At 42.7% G+C, this 25,227-nt stretch overlaps 1 protein-coding gene and 1 pseudogene across 4 annotated transcripts in view; both read left to right on the top strand.

Annotated features, from left to right (window-relative positions):
* The first annotated feature begins 1,501 nt into the window (after positions 1-1,501).
* Positions 1,502-25,227, top strand: part of Slc23a2 (solute carrier family 23 member 2) — a 157,944-nt gene continuing 134,218 nt past the window's right edge. For all 3 annotated transcript variants that reach the window (XM_087654007.1, XM_087654000.1, XM_087654002.1), the window contains exon 1: positions 1,502-1,639. The gene's annotated coding sequence lies outside the window, so the exon portion shown is untranslated. The remainder of the gene's footprint in view (positions 1,640-25,227) is intronic.
* LOC147995694 (choline/ethanolamine kinase pseudogene) lies at positions 19,892-22,106 on the top strand (annotated as a pseudogene). Its single transcript, XR_015684614.1, has one exon. The product of XR_015684614.1 is annotated as a choline/ethanolamine kinase pseudogene (transcript).

Raw genomic sequence — 25,227 nt, 5'->3', positions numbered from 1 at the left:
GTGCCCCCGTGGGTGTGAGCCACTTTGAGTACATGGCCCGGGTGTCTGACACAAAGCTCTCCAGTTACGCTTATTCCAGAACAGTTCATTCTTTCTGCAGTTTCTCTGCAAAGCTGAGAAGGAGCCTCAGTCTCCTCTGGGGGAGTCCCTCGTTGTTTATCCTGTACCAGGCTGTCAGCCCTGAAATCATATAAATAGGAGCATCACTTAAGAAGCTCAGTTGGGGGCTGGGGATTTAGCTCAGTGGTAGAGCGCTTACCTAGGAAGCGCAAGGCCCTGGGTTCGGTCCCCAGCTCCGGAAAAAAAAAAGAACCAAAAAAAAAAAAAAAAGAAGCTCAGTTGGTTGTATTTATATATTTATACACATACATGTAACGATAATAGTGAAAGAAAAAGAGGCCATGAATTTGGGAAAGAGGGGGGGAGATATATGGGAGACACTGGAGGGAGGAAAGGGAGGGGAAATGTAATTATATTTTAATTTTTAAAAATTGCCCCCAAATGCTAGGCCTCTAAATGTGCTGAGTTGGAAATTTTACTGGTATAATATAGCTATTTATTTAAGTGACACAATAATAAAATTATGTCTTTTCATACTTAACTTTTCTCAGAAAGTATACTTTACATATGAGTCCATTCCTAAAATATTATATCTGCTTTTAGATTAGCAAATACTTGGATTCATAATGGTGACATAGTGTATTTACATTTTTTCTCTTCCAGTTTATTTTTGTTTGTTTGTTTGTTTTGCAACTTGTTTTGTTTTATTTTTTGAGACAGCGTTTCACTGTGTAGCCCTGGCTGTCCTGGAACTCAGTCTGTAGACCAGGCTGGCCTTGAACTCACAGAGACCCACCTGCTTCTGTCTCCTGAGTGCTGGGATTACAAGTGTGTGCTACCACCACCAGGCAAGAAACTAGTCTCTTTAGTGAATACTTAGGAAACTATAGTTTCTTGTGTGTAAACTCGGTTACTAAGCAGAGAAAAAGCATGGAGTGTTTCTCAAACACATCTGGAATAGAATCTTGTAGAACAAGCACTAGTACATGTTCCAGAACAGACCCTATGCTGCCCGGGACACTATTTGCAAAAGGGTTTTTGTTTTGTTTCCTGTCTCAATCAAACGTCATTTCCCTCAGTTGTTAGCCTCTCTCATCTGACCCTCTTAGGGTGTTCGCTCCTGATTCTACAACGCTGGATGTCTAGAGCGCCTCTGACATTGATTTTGTCTGCAAATCAAAGCAGCCCGTGTCCTCGTTTGTTATGCACAGATAATTGCTTGTCTTAAACCTCTGAATAGGGAGGGCATACATTTCATCTCCCAGAATGACTTAGGTAGGGGCTGCCTAAACAGCACTTCTTGTACTCTCTCGCAGAGATGAGTCATCTGCAAGCATGGCATTGCTGGTAGACATGTCATTAGAGCAGTTTAGGGCGGGGCCCGGGCAGTTTAGGGCGGGGCCCGAGCGTCTGCACCACTCACAGGCTCCCTGGATGCTGTACTGTGCACCTTGGAACTTCCCAGATAGCGAAGGACAAACCCACTGTGTGGACATGGAATCAGCGGTGACATGGAATCACGGTGGGAAGGAACGCCATGATTAATTAGTGCAGCCAATGACGAGAAAAATGTTGAGCTGTGAGTAGCTGCTGTCTCTATATTTACCCTCGTGGTGCCTCTCTTTAAAAATGACATATTCCACAGAGGATTTTTAAGGAGTTGGTTATTCATAGCATAAAATGTTATGCAGCCATGGAATTAATGTTCTTTGTTACGGCGAGAATCTGAAATGTCATTCCTTAGACTCATGTTGTGAATGTTTGTTCCCTGTCTGGTGGAACTGTGGAATGTGAGAATCCATGTAACCCTTAGGAGGAAGGACCTAACTGGCAGGTAGGGCACAGATGGGCACCTCGATATTTACCCTTGCTCTCTGCTCTCTTCTTTCTGGTCCACGGCGATGGACACTCCCACCATAGACCTGCACTCTGCCTGCCTTCTCTACTCGTGGAAGTGAGAGTGTAGTTAAACCACCAAGCCAGACTACTCCATGGGTTGGAGGGAAAGTTTACTGGGAGTAACAATCTGCTGCGCTGATTCTGAGAACGAAGGGCATCGGCTTGGTGGGAAAGCAAACAGATGTTACACGGTAGTCAGCAAGGGCAAGGGGGGGGGGTGTCCTTGAGCTGATCCAGGCTGCTTGGGCTAATCTGGAACTAGATGCCCTTTCATGAAGCAGTTGGTCATTGGCACAAATAAGGTAAGCAGTGGTTTTCCTGGTAAGCAGCAAAGCAAAGCAAAACAAACACCTTACAAGATTCTTGAGGAATGCTGAGCTTATGCTTCTGTTTACCTGATAATAATTCTTCTGTTTGCTTGGTCAGATTATTTTTGTCCTAGTGGCTTACTTCTGGTAGCTTAGACTCACCTTCTACATGTTCTGCACTCTCCCTAATTAGGGCCACAAGCTGGGGAATCCAATTAAAACATGAATTTGTAAGGGATGTTTCCATTTCAAAGCATAATATTGTGCCCTGGCCCCCAAAGGGTTACGGCCATCTCTTAATACATATGTGTTTAATCAGATTTAAACTTTTCTAAAGTGTTTAACCAGTCCTGACATTATTCAGAAGTCCGTCCTCAGCTGAGGAATAATGAGATGGTTCAGTAGGTAAAAGATGTTCTACCAGCCTGATGACTTGAGTTTAATCCTAGGGACACACATGGTAGAAGGACAGAATAAACACTCACAAATTGTCATCTGACCTATACACAGACACCATGACACACACACACACACACACACATACATACTGTGGCACACATGAACCCAACCTCCACTGCATGCATGCATGCATATTAAAAAGTCTAAAGTTCGGGGTTGGAGCGATGGTTCAGTGGTTAAGAGCACTAGCTGCTCTTCCAAAGGACCTGGGTTCAATTCCCAGCAACCACATGGCAGCTCACAATCTTTTGTTCCAAGGGATCCAATATCCTTACACAGACAAACATGCAGGCAGAACACCAATATACAGGAAATAAAAAGAAACCAATCATTAAACAAAATAGTCTAAAGTTCAAAGTTTCCTTTGAGACTCAAAAGCAAAAAACAAGTAAACAAAAATACCAAAACCAACCAAACAAACCAACAAAATGTCCTTTGAGCCTCTGTAAATTCACAAAGAAAATTATATAGTTCCGATATTCAATAGTAGAGAATGAACATCCCAGTTCCAAACCAGGAGCTGGAGAATCATGAGGGACTGGACCAAAGCAAGAGCAAAGCCTGGCAGAGCATTAAACCCTAGAGAGCCACATTTGGCAACCGACAGGTGGCGGAGCAATGTGTGCCACCAGGCTTAGCAACCCCACCCCTCCACATCCTCTCCAACATGAGCTGTCCTTGGTTTTGTTATCTTGGCCATTATGACTGGGGTAATACGAAATCTCAAAGTAAAATTGTTGGGGTTTTGGTTTCTGTTTTGAGACAAGATCCCTCTATGTAGTCCTGACTATCTTTTTTTTTTTTAATATTTATTTATTTTATGTGTAAGTACACTATAACTGTCTTCAGACACACCAGAAGAGGGCATCAGATCTCATTACAGATGGTTGTGAGCCACCATGTGGTTGCTGGGATTTGAACTCAGGACCTCTGGAAGAGCAGTCAGTGCTCTCAACCACTGAGCCATCTCTCCAGCCCCTAGTCCTGACTATCTTAGAACTCACTATGTAGACCAGGCTAGCCTAAAACTCATGGAGATCTACCAGCTTTTGCCTCCTCAGTGCTAAGATGAAAAATGTGTGCCACCATGCCAGGCTTCAAAGCAGTTTTAATTTGCCTATCTCTGGTGTTCTCAGCCTGTCCTTAAAAGTCTCGCTGAGCTTTTCATAGTCTTTTATTTCTGTAATTCCTTAAAACCAAAGGAAGGGGTAAGCACCAAGTTTTGCTGATAACTCAAGTACTAGCTGAGCCTCCTTGAACTACAACCAGAGAGGCTCTGAGGGATACATTTGAACCCAGGGAAATACTTCCAATATGTCCCTTCCCACCAACATGCCCTGGAGACTATTTTAAAGGAATGTCTTCTAGGTGAGTGTTTCATTTTACACACCCTGAGGTGTGGTCTTGTTGTCAAAACCATTCTCTACTGTCCCAGGGCAAAGTTCACAGCTTTTTAGCAGCACTAATTTCTTTAACACTGTAGCAGCTGCATCCGCACTGGTTTGTCTGTCCTTTAAACTCGCCTCTCATGGCCAAACTGCACATTTTTCAAATCTATTTGTTCCACTTTTGGCTCCAAATTCTCCCTGTAATTCTGGCTACAACCAGCCAGCAAAAACCATTCCACAGTCTGAATGCTATGCTGCCTTGAAATTACTCTGTCAAAGTAATTAATGAAGCCTCATTTCAAAATGTCCAGAGACAGATTATTTCCCAGAATATAATACCAGTGGTCTCTAGTTGAACTCCCAAGAGTCTTTCCTCCCTATCTGAAACGTCATGACCTTGATCTCTTGTCTATGTTTTATTGTCATTATTCTATGTGCATGCCTGATGGTGCTACAGAGCACATGGTGTGGGACCCAGAGGACAGCTTGACAGAGCCGGTTCTCTCCATCTACCTTTCTGTGGGGTCTGAGGAGTAGACCTGGGCCTGTTGGCTTGCATCATGGCTAGTGCCTTAATCTGCCAAACCTCTCTGGCCCAAAGCTTTTAATTTTTTTTTTTTTTTTTGCTTTTCTTGAAAATATATTTATTTTTAATTTTTATGTATGTTTATCTGCCTCCATGAGTTTATGTGGACCACGTGCATGTAAGTGCCCATGGAAACCAGAAGAGGGTGTTGTATTCCTTAGAACTAGAGTTATAAGCAATTGTGAACCACCCAGTATGAGTGCTAAAAACTGAAACCAGGTCCTTCGAAGAAACTCCTCTTAAAGCCGATCCATCTCTCTGGCCCTTCAATTCTTTGTTTTATATGATATGATGTGCTCTACTATAATTTTATTAGAGAGTATGTGTTTGTATGTGCACATGCACACCTCATAGCACATATGTGAAGGTCAAAGAACAAGTTTGGGAGTCAGTTGTTGTCCACATTTCTATTGATGATCTGAATCTTTAAACTCACGTGTAGCTACAGCATTCTGGGGCATTTCTTGCCCACATCTGCAAACTCTTTCACATTCCTCCTAAAAACATCGAAAAGGCTTAAAAGGCACCTAGCCAGACTTTCTCACAGCAACAGCCCACTCTTAGTGCCAGTTTTCTATAGCAGTTAATTTGCATCCCTTTCGTCAAAATACCCCAGAGAAACAACTTGGGGTTGGGGTTGGGGGAGCAAGTGCTAGGGAGGCTGAGCCAGGAGGATTTTGAGTTAGAGGCCAGTTCAGTCTACATAGCAAGATCTGGCTGACCCAGTACAGATCAAACATACGATAGAGAGGTCAGTCTCAAACTATATCAAAGCAAGATGGGAGTGTCTGAGGATGAAGGTCAATGTGTGTTTAGAACATGAAAAGGCCTGGGTCCAACCTCCATCATTTAACATATCAAAGTGGACCTGGTCACCTAGTTCTCCCAGCATTCCTCAGTCCCAGCATACCTGTTACATGGTAGGGCTGGCGTACCCTTCCATCTACCCCTAAACTCTTCAGCCCAGGCATTGGGCTACTCATCCCCCGAAACTCTTCCCTATATAACTCAGGCATTTTGGTTACCCACCCCTTTTATACCTTTGCCCTCTTGGCTGCTACACCTGGTTCCCTTCTCTCCCCTCTCTTTTCCCTTCTACTCTCCCAACGTGGCCCAGCTCAATCTGCTCATGTCCAGCTTGGACTTTCCCGGACATCTCTGCCTCTGACTATGCTCTCCCTTTTATCCACAATGAATTTTCTCCTCCACTACACCTGGAAGCAGTCGTATCTTATTTATTTAACTGAGAAGGGACTTCTAGTGCCCGTCTCTCCTCTTCATTTCCTTTTCCAATTCCTGGAGATCATCTTGCCCATCTTGTTCTGCCCAGGGGTACACCTGGAGTTCTGAAGGAAATGACAGAATGTGTCATTAGCAACACAAAAGAGAAATCAAGACTAAGAGGGGGTAAGGACAACAACGGAGCCACACAGGAAGTAGAGCGTGGGGAGTAGAGTTGGAAGGAGGCTTTTTTTTGAGATGTGAGAGAGGGGGATTGCTTCTGGGATATCAGCTGAGGAGGAGGGGCAGCGGGTGTTTTCTCGGCCTCTCTGAGCTCGCAGGCTTTCAGCTCAGCATCTGGCTCCTTAGTCTTCGTGGGTAAAATCGCACGATCGAGATTTCATTAAAAGGCAACAGTGAAATAATTCACTCGGTGGATCTGAGTATAAGCTGTAGGGAGCAGAGGAAGCCCTGGGTGCATTGTGTTGCTGACATGAACACAGCTGTGTCAGGAACCTCATGTCCCAGGTCCATGGGAATGGCAAAGCCTTCTTCTGGTCCATGTGGATGTTAACTGTGTGTGTAGAAAATGGACCTCAGCTTCTTCCTCCCAGATGTTTACAGCTTAAGAAGGCTTCCTACAGTCTTCCTACTGAGAGTAGCTAACCCACGTCCTTCTACTGAACATAATAGCTGCTTCGTTTTCAGGTTGCATAGTAAAAGGCACCCTCCATCAGATCAAGTACAGTCCTCCCAACCCCAGCTCTTCCGTATACATGTGCTTCTCCTTCATTCCCAAGTCACTCCAGCCAGGGTTCCAGGTCGGAGCACCGGACATGACAGTAAGCCATTCCATGTTTGATTGGATTTATTCCATCCCATAAATCCCTAAAACATGGTGAGATAACCTAATATATTAATTCTTCCTCCAAGCTTTGAGTCTTTTATAATTCGATAAATATTATTTTTATTCCTTCATTCCAAATTACTGAAAAATATATTAAATAATACAGAAGTAAGGGCAGGCTTTTAAAGAGCACTTTTAAAGAGTCTGTAAGCTAGACTTGGTAGTGTATGCCCGTGATCCCAGCTGAGACAAGAGGATTATTATGAGTTTAAGACTAGCCTGAACTACAAAGCAATTACAGGACAGCAGTATGATCCTGTCTCAAAAGAACAAACATAATTAATAAGGGCACACTAGCAACACACACACACACACACTATATTAATTATGTGTATGAACATGTCTCAAAGTCAGACATATTTATTATTGTACAAGGATGTTGGGATTTGGCATGGAAGCAGGAGATATTATGTAAGGCCTTTAGTCTAGGAATGCATTGAATTGTTTTGGGTAGACTATTTTATTTTATGTTTTCGTATTGCTGGAGATTGGATTCAGGGCACTGTGTATACTAGACAAGAAGTGCTCTACCATTGAATTATTCTCAAAACCATGTGAAATGGTTTTGAATGAATTACGTTATTGATTAAGCCACATTGCTGCTGCTGCTGAATCCAAACTTTCTTCTTCTTCTGGGTATGAATTAATAATTTCCAAAATTTAAGGTTTTAAAGGAAATTTCTCAAAGGCATCATTGAGCAGATGTGCATAATACTAACACTGGAGATGCTGGGACAGGAGTTTGAGGAATGGTGAAACCCTGGTTCAAAAAAAGGGGAACATGCACAAATATACACATGCATATATACACATACATACACACATGTATACAGACAGCATACAAACACATGAACACACACATACATATATACATAGCACACAAATAGATGTACATACCTAGACACACACACATACATATATACATAGCACACAAATACATGTACATACACAGACACACACAGACACACACACACACACACACAGAGTATAAGATCTCCTAATCTGTATTATTTTAGGTTAAGCCATTTACTATATTAGAATAGTTCTCTCTCTCTCTCTCTCTCTCTCTCTCTCTCTCTCTCTCTCTCTCTCAGTTTATAGAAACAGGAGTCTTTCTATATTATCAAAGCTCCTAAATTCTAAATTCAAACAATCCTTTGCCTCAAACTCTTGTAAATGTTATGTTTGGAGGCATGCACCCCCATGCCTGGCTCCTTTTGTCTCCCTCATGATGTAGTTATATAGAAAGCTAGATGTTATATACAAGTACACACCTGTTGTCCCAGCTACTTAGAGGCAGAGACAAAGAGGATTGCTAGAAGATCAAGACCAGCTTGGGAAGCATAGGGAATCTCAATAAATAAATTAATGAAAGACAGACAGACAGACAGACAGACAGACAGACAGACAGACAGATAGATAGATTAAGCTAGGAAGGAAAAAGCAGGGGTGGCCCATTGTGGCCCTGTTGTGGTATTCACAGCCTGTGTAGCCAGCCTGTGTTTGAAGCAAGGCTGCTCTGTGTGATCTGTAATGAATAGCAATGCTTTATCTTCCGAAGACAGGTCATAAAGACATCTAGCTCCTCTCTGGCTCTCTTGAAGTCCCCACTCTAGACAAAGCCAGTTTCTATGCTATGTGCCACTCAAGCAGTCTCTGAAGATCAGAAGCCCAGATAGGGAGGAACCAACCTGATAGTTATGGGGTGAAGCCTTGGTGCAACCTTTAGAAAGCTAGATAACTGGAGCCCTGGGTGACATCTAACAATGACATCAAACAAACCCTGACTCATAAACTTTCATAGCCCAGGATGCCAGGCTATGAAAGCACGAGAGATGATAAGTATTTATGATCATTCGAAGCAACTTATTACATGACAAGAGCGGCTAACACATAAGTCCTTGAGCCCGTGGCATTAGTCAGCATAGTGAAAAGCAAAGCTTTGATAAGGTTTATTGAAGTAGATGAGAAGGTAGGTTGGAACAAGCCTTGCTCAGATGCACGTAAAAGAAATGTTCTCAACACTTTGTCTGGCCAAGAGACTCTCCCTAAACCATGTGAAATCTGAGTGCTTTACCTCATGAAGGACATTGGGTTCTTTTTGTATCTAAGCACACTTAGTTCAGTCCATCAGATTATTAGCGAGAACTATAGTATATCAGACCCATGTGGAGCTGTGAGGGTTAAGTGAGGACACACTTGCTTTTCCTTTAATGGCCCATGCTTTAGCGAAGAAGGCAGCTTATATACAACCAAGAACAGGGCAATAAAGCAGGTACACTTGCTGTGTGGTGACAGCTGTAGGACCGAGGAGGCAGATGACAAGAATAGAATGCACACACGGGGATTCGGGGACATAGATTTTCCAATGGAGTGGAAATGCAGGTAATAAAAAGGCATTCGGGGCTGGGGATTTAGCTCAGTGGTAGAGCGCTTGCCTAGGAAGCGCAAGGCCCTGGGTTCGGTCCCCAGCTCTGAAAAAAAGAACCAAAAAAAAAAAAAAAAAAAAAAAAAAAAAAAAAAAAGGCATTCACTCTACACAGCAAGGATAAAGCAGCGCTGGGTCTAATCAGGGTGTAGCCTGGGAACGTGGGGTGAGCCATCCTGGGCAGGCCTTGGGAGGCCATGTTTAGGCATGGGACTGTCTCCTGCGGTCTGGATGGCAAAGTGATGGAGAGTGGTCCTGAGAGCAGGATGGGTAAGTACTATGGCTTGGATATGTGTCCACTGGCCCACATGCTGGCAGCTCTGTCCATGGGACAACAACACTGGAAGATGGCAGAACCGCTGAGAGGTGAAGCCCAAAGGACCCCGACAGCAAAAGAGGTGGGGCCTGCTGAAAGGTAGTCAGATCATAGGAACACTGCCTTCAGAAGGGGTCAGTGCCCACCTTCTGGGACCAAGATTGATCAGCTTACGTGAGTTGTTATAAAAAAGAGGAAGCATTAAGCTGGGCACAGGTATAAGTAATCTCAGCCCTTGAGAGAGGAGGCAGAAGGATCAGAAGGACAAGGCCAGTCTCCTTGAGTTTGAGGCCAGACTGTGTCTTGAAAAACAGTACCAACAACAAAAACAACAACAACAAAAAAAACACAGCGCGCACACACACACACACACACACACACACACACACACACACACACACACCCTGAGCCCACACTGATGGTGCTGGCAGGGACCAATCTTGAACGTCTAGCCTTAAGAATTGGAAACTCAGTAAGACTCTTTTCTTTAAAAAGTACCAAACTGTCTTAGTTTTCTTTCTGTTGCCCTGATTAAATACCCTGACAAAGAACCTAAGAAAGGGATGGTTCATAGCTTAAGAATACAGACCATCAGGACCGGGGATCAACAACAGCAGGAGCTCAAGGCACACCCAGTCGAGAAGCAGGCTGATTAATGCTGATGTTTGGCTCCCTCTTTCCTTTTTATTTAGTCTAGGATCCGAGCCCGTGGAATGGTCTCATCCATATTTACGATGTGTCTTCCCTCCTCAATTAACTTAATCTATACTCCTCATCAGCATCCTCAAGGGCTTGTCTTCTAGATGATTCTAAACCAGTGGTTCTCAGCCTGTGAACCATGACTCCTCTGGGGCGGAACAACCCTTTCACTGGGGTCAACAAGACCATCTTGCACTTCAGATATTTACGTTATGATTCATAATATTACATAGCAAAATTACAGTTACGAAGTAGCAATGCAAACAATTTTATGATTGGGGGTGGGGGTCATCACAGCACAAAGAACCGTATTAAAGGGTGGCAGCATTAGGAAGGTTGAGAGTCACTCTTCTAGGCCCTGTCAGGTTGATAGTTTCTGTTTTGTTACAGAAACAGAAAATAGACTAACACAGTAAATGTTTTAAGCCAGAACAAAATATATGCTCGACAACATTACAAAAAGGAACTCTTGAGAAACTGAGGCAAAGAAAGAGTTCTGGGATGAACTTTTGCCTAGGAGAAAGTTGCTGATGCCCTGAGACCCTGGTTGCAGGAACTGATAGGAAGGAACAGATTCAAGGACCATTTCAAAGACAGAGAGTAATATGCACTGCCTTGGTAAACTGCCATGCGCCATTTGAGTGTACTGAAAGGATTACTCTGGACGCAAGGTTGTGCTGTGTCTCATTCCAGACCCAAGCAAGTTTGTCTCAACGAGTGCCAGCTCTTTGTCTCAGCTGCAGGTAGGATGACCTTGCCAATTGTGACAAAGGGAGAAAAACAGCAAGACAGTCTAAGAATAAAAACATCACGTCCTTGAGAATAGCCAGAAAGCAAACCATTTCCAACAGACATTACTACTGTTTACCCTGTGATCTGAAAGTGTCTGCTGTGTGAATGGGAATTGCAGCCCGGGAGAAAAAGTTTGCTAGGGAACTGCGCTGACTTGGGTCAATCTTCCCACTAGGTGTTTACTAGATGTTGTGAGCAATCAATTTGATGATGTCATCTCTATCTCTTGCTATTTATTCTTTTACTTGTAAGCCTCAGCTAAGAGGATACAAGTCTTCTGAGACAAGGTTCTACCAGGACTCTTTTGATCAGGAACTCTAGCTGATGACCTAAACAGGACTTCCCCGGGTTACTTCTGCTGGATGTTTGAGCTCCAATTTGGTGATGTTTGGCAATTTATCCATCTACCTTACCATCTATAACTTGCTACTTATTCTTTTACTTTGGCTTGATATATGCATAATAAACAGACTCATTCAAAACTAAAACGTATGGCTACCATAGCCATTCTCCGCAGCATACAGAACATAAGAGAAAAAAAATATGATCATAGTGAAACTTTACATTTTCCATCTCTAGATCCTAGGGTTTAAAATAGAATAATCTCATTCATAATAGCTCCCAGAAAAGTACTAGGAATAATCCTAACCAAAAAAGAGACCTCTCTGATGACTGTTCTTGGTTGTTAACCCAACTATATCTGGAATGAACTACAATCCAGAAATGGAGGGCACACCTGGGAGAGATTTTCTGCTTGGTATGAAGTGGGTGAATCCCACTTCCAATACAGATCTTAGAGGCACACCTTTGATCCAGATCTCTAGGCAGGGAGACACATGTCTTTGATCCTGTTCTGGCATGCCTTTAATCTGGGCCACATCTGTTGCAGGAAGTATGTATAGGGACACAGAGGAAGGAAACACTTGGTCTTTGCCTGCTGGCCCTCACCTTGCTAGCCCATCCTTTCCTTCATTGGCATTGGAGCCTATGTCTTCAGGATGCCAGCATATGTAGAAGACTGAGACACCCAGATGACAGAGCCAAACTTATGGGACGGAGCAACTACTAGATTCTTGGACTTCTGCTCACAGATAGCCACTGTTGTATTAGCTGGACTGCAGTCTGTAAGTCAGTAAATTAAATTAGATCTGTGAAATATGACATTGGAATTTTGATGGTTGTTTCATTAAATCTGTAGATTAATTTTGAATATACACACATACACAGACAGACAGACAGACAGACACGCACGCGCGCGCGCGCACACACACACACACACACACACACACACACACACACGGAGAGAGACAGCCATAAGTCTGTCATTAGATAAGTTCTGTGACTTTGGGGAACCCTGACTAACACAAGCTCTAATGAAAGTGAAAACTTGGGGTTGGGGATTTAGCTCAGTGGTAGAGCGCTTGCCTAGGAAGCGCAAGGCCCTGGGTTCGGTCCCCAGCTCCGAAAAAAAGAACAAAAAAAAAAAAAAAAAAAAAAAAAAAGAAAGTGAAAACTTGAAAAGAAAGTCATAAAGACATTAGATGATAGAAAAACCTTCCTTGTTTCTGGATTTGCAGAATTAACATTTAGAAATGGCCATATTACAAAAATTAATGGCTGTATTATCAAAATTTCAATATCATATTCCACAGAAAAAAAATACAGTAATTCACATGGATCCCACATGAATAGCCAAGACCCATGAGTAGCTAAAACAATCTTAAAGAGTAGGAACATAGGTGAAAGCTGGACCGTTCAGTAAGGCTTTCAGGTTAGATCCAGCTCTAACAATCAGTCTTGTGCCCTAAGTCTCCAGGGTATCCACAATAGGGGCTGACTTTCAACCTTGGAGAGGTAACCAAGGGCAACAGCTATGGTGTATATGTGTGTGTGTGTGTGTGTGTGTGTGTGTGTGTGTGTGTGTGTGTGTATAAATATACATATATATACATATATACATACATACATACATACATACATACATACATACATACATACATATACAGAGAGAGAGAGAGAGAGAGAGAGAGAGAGAGAGAGAGAGAGAGAGAGAGTATTGGGAGTTACTTGGACTTCCCTGACCAGTGACTCAAAACGAAGTTGCTTGTGCCTGGCACTAAGATTTTTGTTAGTTTGTGGTTCTTGAATTGTCAGCCCAAGTGGCATAACTTCTGTGCTGTTTGGAATGAGCATAGCCACCATAGGCTCAAATATTTGAATGCCTAGGCATCAGGGAGTGAAGTATTATCCCTTTTGCACAGGATTTCCTTGGCTATCTGGGGGTTTTCAGATACCATATGAATTTAAGGATGCCTTTTTGTCAATTTCTGTGAGGAATACTGTGACTATTTTGACTGGGATTGCACTGAATATGTACATTGCTTTTGGTATGACGAACATTCTTGCAATATTAATTCTACTGATCCAAGGCCGTGGGATGACTTCCCATTTCATAATGTCTATCTCCATTTCTTCCTTCAGATATTGAATTGTCCGTTGTAGGTGTCTTTTGCCTTCTCGCATAGATGTTATCTCAAGTTGTCTCATTTTCTTGGGTGCGATTATAAATGGGAGTGTGGCCATCATCCCTTTCTCAGGGTTTGTTGTTCGTCTACAGAAAAGCTTTCATTTGAACTTTGGTTTTCTGCCACTTTGCTGAAATTGCTGGTTGTTTCTGGAAGTTTTCTGGTGGAGCTTTTGGCATCTCCGATGTGTACTATCATGTCATCTGCAAAGACTTCTCCCTCCCGACCCCTTTACTTGCCCTCTCTTGCCCTATTCCTCTAGCTAGTGCTTCCTGCTACACTAAAAGGACTGGGATGGTGGGCAGCCTTGCCTCATTCCTGGTTTCAGAGGTCGCTTCAAGTCTTCCTCCACTGAGGATGACATTGACTGACTCGGTCACATAGAACCTTTGCCGTGCCTCAGCGTGTTCCCACCAGTCCGACTGTCTCCAGGACTTTTATCATGAAAGCACGTTGGATTTTCTCAGAGGCTTTGTCTAAATCTATTGAGATGGTCATGTGAATTTGTCTTTAGGTCCATTAATATGATTTATTATCTTTATTGACATACATATGTTGAATCAACCCTGCATTTCCCAGAGAAAGTCAATTTTTACAATGGTAAATGATCATCTTCTAATGTGTCTATATTTAGTATGCTAGTACAGTACTAAGGATTTTTGCATCATCAAGGATGTTGGTCTAGAGTTTAGGTTTTTTGTTGTGCATTTACTGGGTTTTGGGTGTTTGCAAGCTGCCAAGATATGGGATCAATTAATGATCCTACCCAGCTACAACATCTATAAACTACAAAAGTTGGTGGTAATAAAAATCTAATTAGACTAAGTCCCGTCAACAGGAGGAAGTCATGAAACCTAGTACTAGAAACCTAGCCACTTCCTGGAGCTGGTGATGCCGTAAATATCAGAAGATAACCTACTACTGCCACTTTGACACACCAGCATACTTCTTTGCTACATTCAAAATCTTATCCTAATACCACAGATAAACAGCTACCACCCCTTGTCTCAAAGACAAAAAAAAAAATAAAATAAAATAAAAAGAAATTTTGCAAATATTGGAGTGGATACAGGGGAAAAGGAACTCTTATTACCTGCTGGATGGTGTGCAGCAACTAGTATCCATACGTTATTCATAAATAGTCATATGTTAAATGGATATTTAATATCCATTACAGAGATCTATTTAGAGAGTCCTCAAAAATTAAAACTATAACTACCATATGATCCAGCTGTACTAATCTTGGACCCGTACCCAAAGAACTCCATATTCTGCCACAAAAATATATGTACAAGCATGTTTATTGCTGTTCTATTTACAATAGCAAGGAAATGAAACCAACCTAGATGTCCATTAACACATGATTAGATAATCGAAGTGTGGCATGTATACCAAGTGAAATCATGAAAAGGTGGTCTTGGGAATTATAATATTAAATGAGGTAACAAAACAGAAAGAAATAAATTGAATATTTTCCCTCAGGTATAGATACATATGTATGTATATATATGGGCTACAATGTATCCTTGTATATACACAAACAGGCATAAGTGTAAAGTGTGATAGCTAATCTTGGTTGTCAACTTGACTGGATCTTGAACTAAGTAAAAGACAAGCCAATGGGAACTTCAGATTATTTGAAGCACTGAGACTCAGTGTAAACGTGGGAAGCTCCTTCTGGTGGCAGCCCAGATAAACCAACGTGGAAGGAGGAAGCTTTGCTCTTTGCTGGACTGCCTTCACTTTGGTTGGCAAGGTCATCTATCCAGTTGCTGCACTGCTAGTTCACTGCTATTAGGACTAGTTTCTTTGGATTCCCAGCACACACTGAAGACAAGTAGCTCTCCCAGAAAGCCCTGTGCCTTCAGCACCAGATTGGGGCAGCTGAGACATCCAGCCTTGTGGACTGAACAACTCCTAGATCTCAGGCTCTCCTACTGGATCTGGGCATTGTTGGACTGCTCCAACAGTATCCCCTCTTACTATCTATTCATCCTAGCAGTTCTGTTCCTCTAGAGAACCGTGACTAATAACAGTGTCATTTAGAAAGGAGACCAAGAGAGACTCTGGTTGAGAGACAAGGAGGGACAGAGTGCAGGCAAAGGAACAAAGGAGACATAGAAGAAGTCTTGTGATGGCTAATCTACACTGTCACCCTGATATACCTGGGAAGAGAGAGCTCCGTTGAGAAATTGCCTCTATTAGATTGACCTGTGGAATGCTGTGGGGCATTTTCTTTTTCTTTTTTTTTTTTAATTTAGAGAATACTTTATTAGTTTTTGTAATCAAACCCACGTAGATAAGACCTTACATATTTAATACAGTGTGTTACCCCTGTACAAATGGAAAAAACTTAAGTTCAACATTTCTAGACCAATATGGCTGTTAATTTCTGTACAGTGCCAACTCAACACAGTAAACAGGGATACTTTTTTCCAAAGTTGACAGCACAGCTAAAGTTTCAAAAAATTCAAATTATATAACTGTATATATATATTTATATTTATATAAAAAGACCAATAATAGCAGTGTGTTATGCATCAACAGCAGCAACAGCTTTTCCAGGTTCTGCAGTCATCTGAACAAAACTGTAGAGACATCCAGCACACTCCATTAAAAAAAATAAAATAAAAAAACAAAACCCGAGAAAACAGCACAGTTCTGTTACTCTTGTGGTACCTGGCACCATTTTTTTTAAATTAGCTTCTCAATCATCATCTGGAAAGAAAACATTCTGAGCAACATCATTAAAAACAGCTCTGATAAAGCACGGTCACTACTACGTATCATAAAGCAGGTACAAGCTATTTTACATCCACAGAGGTATGATACAGTACTGTCCTACATCTATAATACTAGAGGATACAATTTAAAAGGCATTATTTGAGACTTGATTCTACTTTTCCAGCAGAGGGCCCAAAGGATGGTATGACACAGCTTTGTAAAGAAACATACTCTAGATAGGATTTCCTTTCACTAGTGGCACAGGTCTAATGATTCATTCTCTCCATGAATGTCAGCTAAAACCGTTATTAAAAAAATGAAATATCCCTAGAACAAAACCGTATAACCACCGGATTCACATGAAGATGACCTAGTGGAGACAAGCTGGACCTCACCTTACCAACAAGCTATCAAATCTGTTATGTTTAAACAGTGAGACCTCCAAGGAAGGAGATGCCAAGTAGTGCTTCAAAGCTTCGGACCACAATCAAACACAGCATCCTTTTCAACAGAAGCAGAAGCTCATCTGAATATGCTCAAGGATGCTGACATCAACATTTAATCATCTCCTCACTCATCCAGGAAGAAGGGGAGATCAGTTACTACTGTACTTTATTGTGTTCAACCAAATCACCATGTTACAAAAATAGCAAGCTGCCATAATAAAAAATAAGGCTCCTCTATCCAGCACCAGATAGCATCATTTTACTTTCAAGCCTAGAAATTGCACACTTGTATATAAACCAACCGAAGATGAGGATTGAGAGTTCATCTTGGTGGATTTTTCCTTTGATGAATATGAAGTGTCCTTCCTTATCTTTTTTGATGACTTTTAATTGAAAATTGATTTTATTTGATATTAGAATGGCTACTCCAGCTTGCTTCTTCTGACCATTTGCTTGGGAAGTTGTTTTCCAGCCTTTCACTCTGAGGTAGTGTCTGTCTTTGTCTCTGAGGTGTGTTTCCTGTAGGCAGCAGAATGCAGGGTCCTCATTGCGTATCCAGTTTGTTAATCTATGTCTTTTTATTGGGGAGTTGAGGCCATTGATGTTGAGAGATATTAAGGAATAGTGATTATTGCTTCCTGTTATATTCATATTTGGATGTGAGGTTATGTTTGTGTGCTTTTCTTCTCTTTGTTTTGTTGCCAAGATGATTAGTTTCTTGCTTCTTCTAGGGTATAGCTTGCCTCCTTATGTTGGGCTTTACCATTTATTATCCTTTGTAGTGCTGGATTTGTAGAAAGATATTGTGTAAATTTGGTTTTGTCATGGAATATCTTGGTTTCTCCATCTATGTTAATTGAGAGTTTTGCAGGATACAGTAACCTGGGCTGGCATTTGTGTTCTCTTAGGGTCTGTATGACATCTGTCCAGGATCTTCTGGCCTTCATAGTTTCTGGCGAAAAGTCTGGTGTGATTCTGATAGGTCTGCCTTTACATGTTACTTGACCTTTTTCCCTTACTGCTTTTAATATTCTTTCTTTATTTTGTGCGTTTGGTGTTTTGACAATTATGTGACAGGAGGTGTTTCTTTTCTGGTCCAATCTATTTGGAGTTCTGTAGGCTTCTTGTATGCCTCTTTTTTTAGGTTAGGGAAGTTTTCTTCTATGATTTTGTTGAAGATATTTACTGGTCCTTTGAACTGGGAGTCTTCACTCTCTTCTATACCTATTATCCTTAGGTTTGATCTTCTCATTGAGTCCTGGATTTCCTGTATGTTTTGGACCAGTAGCTTTTTCTGCTTTACATTATCTTTGACAGTTGAGTCAATGATTTCTATGGAATCTTCTGCTCCCGAGATTCTCTCTTCCATCTCTTGTATTCTGTTGGTGAAGCTTGTATCTACAGCTCCTTGTCTTTTCTTTTGATTTTCTATGTCCAGGGTTGTTTCCATGTGTTCTTTCTTGATTGCTTCTATTTCCATTTTTAATTCCTTCAACTGTTTGATTGTGTTTTCCTGGAATTCTTTCAGGGATTTTTGCGATTCCTCTCTGTAGGCTTCTACTTGTTCTCTAAGGGAGTTCTTTATGTCTTTCTTGAAGTCCTCCAGCATCATGATCAAATATGATTTTGAAACTAGATCTTGCTTTTCTGGTGTGTTTGGATATTCCGTGTTTGCTTTGGTGGGAGAATTGGGCTCCGATGATGCCATGTAGTCTTGGTTTCTGTTGCTTGGGTTCCTGCGCTTGCCTCTCGCCATCAGATTATCTCTAGTGTTACTTTGTTCTGCTATTTCTGACCGTGGCTAGACTGTCCTATAAGCCTGTGTGTCAGGCGTGCTGTAGACCTGTTTTCCTGTTTTCTTTCAGCCAGTTATGGGGACAGAGTGTTCTGCTTTCCGGCGTGTAGTTTTTCCTCTCTACAGGTCTTCAGCTGTTCCTGTGGGCCTGTGTCTTGAGTTCACCAGGCAGGTTTCCTGCGGTTCCAAGGCTCAAGTTTGCTCGTGGGGTACTGCCTAAGTCCTCTCCGCTGTGGCAGCAACCGGGAAGATCTGCGCTGCTCTTTCCGGGAGCCTCCGCGCACCAGGGCTCCAGATGACGCTTGGTGTTCTCCTCTGGCGTCTGGACGTGCACAGAGTGCAGCCTCCTCTCTGTGGGGCATTTTCTTGACTGCTGATTGACATGGGAGAGCCCGGTTCAGTGTGGGCAGTGCCATCCCTAAGCAATGGGTCTGGGCTATATAAGGAAGTTAGGTAAACATGAACCTGGGAGGAAGCCAGTAGATGTCTTATCTGTGCTTCAACTCCTGCCTCCAGGGTCCTGACTTGAGCCTCTGACTTGTTTCTCTTGAAGATGGACTGTAATCTGTAAGAAAAAGAAACCCTGGGCTGGAGAGATGGCTCAGCAGTTAAGAGCACTGACTGCTCTTCCAGAGGTCCTGAGTTCAATTCCCAGCAACCACATGTTGGCTCACAACCATCTATAGTGGGGATCCGCTGCCCTCTTCTGGTGTGTCTGAAGACAGCAACAGTGTACTCACACACATGAAATAAATAAATTAAATAAAAATAAATTAATTAAAAAAATAAGTCATTAAAAAAATAAAAAAGAAAAGAAAAAGAAACCCTTTCCTCCTGAGTTGCTTCTGGTCCGTGTTGTATCACAGTAACGGAGGGCAAACTAGAACAGGTTACAGAGCAACTGTGTCATAGCTTTTCCTTGTTTTTAAATGGATAAGTGAATTCCACTTTCTGAGTATTGAAGTAGCAATAAGTAAATTAGTATTACGAAAAATAGCAATTAAAATAATTCTGTTATTAAAATAAACACAAATATCATCCAATTGCTGAACTTGATGAATGAATGAAAGCCATCATTGATAATAAAAGTACGAAACCCTAAGCAGTGCTCCACGGCTTCAGAATGGCCATTTAGACTGCATAGGTGTTCACCAGACCCATAGAACTCAGGCCGGGCAAATGTCTGAATGGCTGCCTTAAACCAGTTGTGTAATGGTGTAATGTTTTATCTGTGAACTAATTACAATAAAGTGATTTTGGATAATCTTTTTTTTCTTTTTTTTTCGGAGCTGGGGACCGAACCCAGGGCCTCGAGCTTGCTAGGCAAGCGCTCTACCACTGAGCTCAATCCCCAATACAATTTTGGATAATCTTAAAGGAGTATCTTGTGTGTGTGTGGTGTGTGTATGTATATGTGTGTGTGTATGTGTGTTTTGCTGAGGAATTAAATCTTGGTTAAATTAGACAAGTGCTTCCTTGATGGACTATATCCCCAGCCTTTCATTTTGTTTCATTCTTGGTGCTGGAGAGATGGTTTTGTGATAAAGAGTACTTATTGCAGCCGAGCATGGTTAATCCCAGTGCTCAGGAGGCAGAGGCAGGCAGATGAGAGCCCAGGTTTGGTTCCCAGTATCCACATCTTTTTCCAGAGCACCTGCCTCTGCCATCCACAGGCATCTACTACCACATATATACTCATAGCTAAAGATAAATAACATACTTTACTTTTTAAAGGGAGCTGGAGAGATGGCTAAGTAAGCTGTTATGAATACTTGTTCTTGCTTGCTGAAGCTCCAGGTTTGATTCCCAGCCCTGGTTTTGTGGTGCACAACTGTCCACAACTCCAATTCCAGAGGATCCAACACTTCCAAGGGCACCAGGCACACACTTGATACACAGATGTTCATGCAAGAAAAACACTTATTTTCCCCTCCCCCAACCCTGCCCCAAGAAAAGCACTTATACACATAGAATAAATAAGCTAACCAAAAGACAACAACAAAAAAATCTTTAAATGATATTTTCATTCTAAGCAAGTTGCCCAGGCTGAATATGAAATCTCTTTGTAGTCCAGGCAGGCCTTGAACTCGTGATCCTAATGTCTTAGCTTTCCAAGTGCTGAGATTACAGGCCCATAACACCAGGCCTGACAAAGACAAGTAGGCTGAGATAGGATGTAGGTGTGCACAATTTGATTTATTGAGCTAGTACCTCATTAAAGGAGAGGAGAAGGGAGGTCAGGAGTCAGCCTCGGGGGTCCTCCAGACACCCCTCCCTGTTCTAGTGCTTCGCGGGGGAGGGGGCTTCAGACTGCTGTACTGGAAGGCGGGGTGGGGTGTCGTGGGGCATACGAGATCCTCTTGGGAAGGGTTCCAGAGTGGGTCCCACCAATCGGGGCAACCTTTGCTGAGCCTGACCTGTGTGGATCTGTAGTGGAGGCTTAAGCAACCTGCTCTTTGATGTTCGCTAGAGAACCATGTGCCCAGTGTGGTCGGGGAGCCCCCACAAGGTGCTGCTAAGACTCTACTGGGCCATCCTGCAGAGTGTAGACTCCTTGGTATTAGAAAGTGTGATGTTGGGTTGGGGATTTAGCTCAGTGGTAGAGTGCTTGCCTAGCAAGTGCAAGGCCCTGGGTTCGGTCCCCGCTCTGAAAAAAAGAAAAAAGAAAAAGAAGAAGAAAAAAAGAGAGAGAGAAAAAGAAAGTGTGATGTTTGCCATACTTGCAGAGAGGTCTCTATGGCCCCAACTTTATGGAGTGTTTCCAGAGGGCCGCTTGGAACAGTACCTCCCAGTTACTGGGTACAGAGCCGGCCATTGAAAACTCAAGAGCTCTAGGACCCAGTGTTGTTAGGAGCCATTGCAACAAAGATGGCCCGTTTCCATAGTATGGAGATGCCCTTCACTAAGGAGCCCTGCTGGTTGTTTGGGACCATGGACCCGTACCTAAAGCAGATCCAGGACCTGCCTTCCACTAGCCTTCCCCAGACGAACCTGGTGGAAATGTACAACCTCAAGGATGAGATGAACAACCTCAGGAAGTTACTAGATGCTACACTGTCACCAGTGGTCTTCTGCCACAGTGACATACAGGAAGGAAACATCTTATTGCTCTCAGAGCCAGACAGTGATGACAACCTCATGTTGGTTGATTTTGAGTACAGTAGTTACAAATGACTTTGACATTGGGAATCATTTCTGTGAGTGGGTTTATGGTTATACTTACGAGGAATGGCCTTTCTACAAAGCAAGACCCACAGACTACCTCACTAGAGAACAGCAACCCCGTTTCATCTGTCATTATCTAGCAGAGGTTCAGAAAGGTGAGGTCCTCTCCAAAGAGGAGCAGAAGAAACAGGAAGACTTGCTGATAGAGATCAGCCGGTATGCCCTGGTGTCTCATTTCTTCTGGGGCCTATGGTCCACCCTCCAGGTTTCCATGTCCACCATAGAGTTTGGCTACGTGGAGTACGCCCAATCTTAGTTCCAGCTCTCCTTCCAGCAGAAGGGGCAGCTGACCAGTTTCCCATCACCGTGAGTATCCAACCCCACCTCATATTTCTCCTGGAGCCTCTGGGGCAGGACCTCGGAGGCAGGGGCAAAGACCCCAGAGCCTGGGCTGTGCCTCTAAGTGAGACTGTTGTTGAAATAGCTGACCACTGTACCCCTTTTTTAGTACTTGCCCAAGATGGGTATCTGAGAATCCCTGGGGCTGTGTACCTAAATAAATGAACTTCACAAATACAAAAAAAAAAAATTAAATAAATAAAAAGGAGAGAAGAGGAGAAGGGAAGGGAAGAGAGGGAAGCCAAAAGTGGCAGAGGAAGAAGCTGGACAAATATGTGCCTTTCAACTAGAAGCTGTTCTTAGTCAAATCCCACAGTCCCACAGTGGGCTCAGGAGCATAGCGAACATCCGTGTGTCTGGCTCATCTGGAGACAGAACACTGTACCAGGCAGCATTGTTTGAGAGCTACTAGAAGGAAGATAACCTCCCAAGCAAGACAGTCCTGGCTGGCCCTGGCTGGATAGCAGAGTCACTAACAGTCATCCTTCCATCAGCTGAGGGAGCAATATACAAGGGAGTCCAATGGATTGAGTTCTTATCCCTCAAAAATTCCCTGGGAGCCCTAACCAACCCAATATTGGGACTTTAAGGAAAGAACATTAAAATGAGTTTCTTAAGATGCCTCCTTACAGCAGTCTGACTGGAGTTCTTATACAAAAAGGGTATTCAGAATGTAGAGAGACATCACAGATTCGGGCACACAGAGACATCAAGAATGCAGGCACACGGGCTGGGGATTTAGCTCAGTGGTAGAGCGCTTACCTAGGAAGCGCAAGGCCCTGGGTTCAGTCCCCAGCTCCGAAAAAAAGAACCAAAAAAAAAAAAAAAAAAAAAAAAAAGAATGCAGGCACACAGAGAAAGACCATGTGAGGACATAGCAAGAGGATGGCCAGGGGTTGGAGATTTAGCTCAGTGGTAGAGCGCTTGCCTAGCAAGCGCAAGGCCCTGGGTTCAGTCCTCAGCTCTGGAAGAAAAAAAAAGATGGCCATCTACAAACTGAAGAGAAAGAGAGCCACCTCACAAAACACCAATCCTGCTGACTCTGAAACCTTCGGACTTCCATATGCTGAGGAGAGCTCATTAGTGTTCATGAAGCCATGTGGTCAGTGGCATCAGTACGGTAGGCACGGTGAACATAGCAGGTCCTATAAATGTCCCTTCATCACGATGGAGCCTCACCAAACCCTTTTCTTTTTCACCTCTGCACCTTCAGCCTAGCTCATTTAACTCTGCCATTCTCTCTTTGCTGCCAACTCTAGGAACTAGCTAATTTTCTTGACGGAATACCAGCTGCCTTCCACGGATAGAAGCCAACTGGCTTTCCCAACTTCTCTCCACAGCTTTGACATCTTGATGGAAACAGTGCAATAGCTTAGAGATTTATAATCCTTTAGCAATAAACAGCAGGTAATTGCATGCGTTGCTATAGTTCAGCCCTTAGCCTTAGCATCTATATCCAGGTTTAATGACCTGAGTGATTTGTGCAGTCTTGCCCAAGTCTATAAAGAGCTTAAGAATTGTTTCCGTGAGAGGCAGGTCAGTCGCGAAGAGAAGGAGGCAGAAGTGACTAGACTTTCTGAGATGAGATTTTTAACTTACGTGACCATCAATCATTGAGGTTAATATTTATTGATGGCCAATTTTCATTCCAATGCTAGACTTATCTTGAAGCAATAACTCCATCAATCCAGCTTCCATGTCGAAATGGGAATTCTGTAACCTTCCAATTTACTGCCACAATGAATAACCTAGCAGTGGACACCAAGTCTGTTAAATCTGTTGTTCAGAGATTTGTAGTTTAGTAATGAAATGCGGCTTGTTTTCTGAATCAGAATGAGTGTGCTGGTTTTTTAGGGCTGCCATTACAAGCACATAGAGTGTCTAAAACAGCAGCAACTTATTCCCCCACCCTGCTAGGGGCCAATGAGTCTGAGCCCAAGGGAACCACAAGGCTCATTTCTCCCAAGGCTGCTCTCTTTAGCACATAGATGACTTCTCTCTCTCTCTCTCTCTCTCTCTCTCTCTCTCTCTCTCTCTCTCTCTCTCTCTGAATGCATGTGTACATGCATGTCTTCATTCCATTTCCACTGTATGTAACTCATCAAATGTCCTCGTGGACTCAAATGGCCCAGCAATCTCATTGTATTTATTAGGCTCCTTTCTTCCCAGTTGCCTCTTTGCAGTCCTTGCCTCCAAGTACAGTCCCTTTTTAAGATTCTAGGAGTTAGAACTTCTCAAGACAAAAGAATAGACTTGAATCCATTTTAGAGAGTGACACTTAGAAGTTTGCTTTGGACGCAGCAACAAGAAGATCAGAGGTCAAAGTATAGAGGGCAGAGTGCACAGGTGTGCCAGGGCCTTTCGCTTGCTGACATTTTTTTTTTATAGTGTTATTGGGGATCGCATTAAACAGGGTGTTGTGCTCTCATGTGTAGCCAAGGATGGATCTGCCCTGGGAGAGAGAAGCTGCTGCCTTTGAGTGATTTTTGAGAAGTACCCCTTCATCTAGGTGCCATCCCTACTTTGTAAAGTCTTTCTCTTTCCTTCCCTTTATTTGAATTGTGGATGCAAAGGCTAGAACTAGTGATGCTTTATTCTGAAAGAGAGAAAAGACAAAGGGAATTGGAACTTTAAAATACCTTCACGGGGGGGGGGGGGGGGCTGGAGAGATGGCTCAGTGGTTAAGAGCACTGACTGCTCTTCCAGAGGTCCTGAATTCAAATCCCAGCAACCACATGGTGGCTCACAACCATCTGTAATGAGATCTGATGCCCTCTTCTGGTGTGTCTGAAGACAGCTACAGTGTACTTATATATAATAAATAAATAAATCTTAAAAAAATGTTTATATAAATAAATAAATAAATAAAATACCTTCACAGCAGGTGCCTTTCCTTTAAATGAATTTGAATCCTTACAAGGGCAGCCCTTGTTGAATATGGTTTTGCCCTCCAGACACCCTGGCTTTTGTCCCAGTGAAACACAGGATGTTCTTCAGTGATGCTGGTCTCTTTAACAACTGCAGCCCTGTTCTAGGTAGAAAATTCTCTTGTCCTGATATTTCTTCCTCTGCCAAATGAATCTTTATCTTTAAGCTCAACTTTGAGCTGC

Source organism: Rattus norvegicus, chromosome 3 (assembly GCF_021556685.1).
Source record: "Rattus norvegicus strain SHRSP/BbbUtx chromosome 3, alternate assembly SHRSP_T2T, whole genome shotgun sequence".
In the NCBI taxonomy this organism is placed as follows: Eukaryota; Metazoa; Chordata; class Mammalia; order Rodentia; family Muridae; genus Rattus; species Rattus norvegicus.
The sequence above is the reverse complement of the archived record's forward strand: the minus strand, read 5'-3'. Positions and strand labels throughout refer to the sequence as shown.